This window comes from Lycium ferocissimum, chromosome 6, assembly GCF_029784015.1.
Source record: "Lycium ferocissimum isolate CSIRO_LF1 chromosome 6, AGI_CSIRO_Lferr_CH_V1, whole genome shotgun sequence".
NCBI lineage: Eukaryota > Viridiplantae > Streptophyta > Magnoliopsida > Solanales > Solanaceae > Lycium > Lycium ferocissimum.
This window is the reverse complement of record NC_081347.1, coordinates 58,386,882-58,388,704: the sequence shown is the minus strand read 5'-3', so window position 1 is coordinate 58,388,704 and position 1,823 is coordinate 58,386,882. Positions and strand designations below refer to the sequence as shown.

At 35.8% G+C, this 1,823-nt stretch overlaps 1 long non-coding RNA gene across 1 annotated transcript in view; it reads left to right on the top strand.

Moving 5' to 3' along the window:
* Nucleotides 1-1,073: 1,073 nt before the first annotated feature.
* Nucleotides 1,074-1,823, top strand: part of LOC132059891 (uncharacterized) — a 32,850-nt gene continuing 32,100 nt past the window's right edge. The window contains exon 1 of the long non-coding RNA XR_009415770.1: nucleotides 1,074-1,444. This is a non-coding gene — a long non-coding RNA (uncharacterized LOC132059891). The remainder of the gene's footprint in view (nucleotides 1,445-1,823) is intronic.

The following is a 1,823-nucleotide window of genomic DNA, read 5'->3' as shown; positions in this document are numbered from 1 at the left end:
ACATATAGGATGCTCTCTGTTGACACCTGATTTTCGATCTCCCGTAATTTACTTTACTTACTCAGGGTCCTTGGATAATAAATAAGATAATTTTGCACTCCCAAAGATTTCTGAATAATTTTAGACGATTATTCAGGTCAACATTTTTACTTCCATAAATTAATAGGGACACTTTCAAAGCTTTATTAATTTCAGAAATTTATCAGCATTTTGACACTTTCTATAATTCCCCTGGCGTGCCAATACAATTTTAAATAATTTTTCATTTAATTCAGCAAAAAATCATAAAAGTTAGATAAAAAGCATCTTCATTTATTTATCATTCGAAGGACTTGAGTAATTAAAAAGAATTTGCTACTTTTACCCCTCGAGCTTTGAGTTATTACTATATAAGCATATGTGTGCCATTAGTGACCGCAAATCAATCCTAATTAGTTAAATTAAATACCAGAATAAGGCTACTCTTGCGAATAATTAGTTGCGGAGATATTTGCGCTATTAATTACAATGATTTGACCATAGTTGCAATTTTTATTTACTGAAAGGCCAATTTAAGGTTATCTTCTGCAAAATGGGTTTCAGAACTAGTTTTTAAATTCGTTACGTCTTCAGTCTCCCTTGTTTTAATTATATCTTTTTATGATTGCGTGCTTTAAATAACTACCTATTTTATTGGATTTCCCCTATGAGTGTATATACACTCAATATGTGCGCGTATACGTGTGTGATCTACGAAAAGGTCTAGATTAGTAAAAAAAATAGGGCCAGGTCCAGCCCACAAAGGGGCTGACCCGGCCCAAGCAGCGATATAATACTCCTTCTAGTATAACAACCAACATAACGGGGGGCCTCTATGTTATTTCTAAGAAGGGGCTAGGGTGAAACCCTAGCCGCCTCCCTACTCCCCCACCCCTATACCCCTCTCGTCGGGTCAAATCGCCGATATTGTGCACCGCTAGTGCTGTTAACGTTGTGGGGTGGTTGGAAAGAGGATGAAGCATTGAAAGCTTCATCATTTTTTCCCTGATTTTGCTCGTTTTTCATCCAAACAGTCCCTATAAGGTACCGTTCGCGATTTTTGTTTGTTTTTATTTCATTTACAGTTGTGAGGGACGATTATGACCGTTGAGTTTCTATGAATCTTGAATTTGAGCCCTTCCTTTGCAATCTGGGCTTAAATCTGTGAATTCCCACATCGTTATTGTGAGTCTTAAGTGCGGAAACCCCTTCCACAAGTAAAAGAGGTTGCGTCTTGAAAAGAATTAAGAAATTTGAGATTTAAAAGCTCTCAAAAGTTGAACTTTTTAGTTTTCTTAAGGTTATTTCGATTTGCTCGAAAACCTAGTCTAAATTCTAGTTCTTTATTTTATTTTGTTATTGGGCTTGTGTTTGGAGAGGGAGTCCCTTTCAAATCCCCATTTGGTCTTGGCCGTGCCCAAAAAAGGTAACATTCTTTTTATTTATTGCTTCCCTTTTCAATTCCTGTCAAATTTGTTTTCACTTGTGTACCTTTGAATGACTTGTTGTTAGTGATGAGTAGTTATTCTCCAAAGACTTCTTTGATTATTATGACAGTTTTTTTTAGCTTAGGTTTGGTGATAGACATAGACAACATATGAATGCTGTTAGTTCGACTAGGACATGCTTTCCTTTGGTCTGTTCTTGAATGGTCTGCTGTTAACACTTGAATAGTTTCTTTTAGTTGTTATGATAATTTCCTTGGACTAAATCCCTGGTCCTGATGAATGTAGATAGGCATTGTTGTTGTTGTTCTGATTGAGTCAAGTTATGATGTTTGTTCTGCTTTAATAAAGTCCAAATAT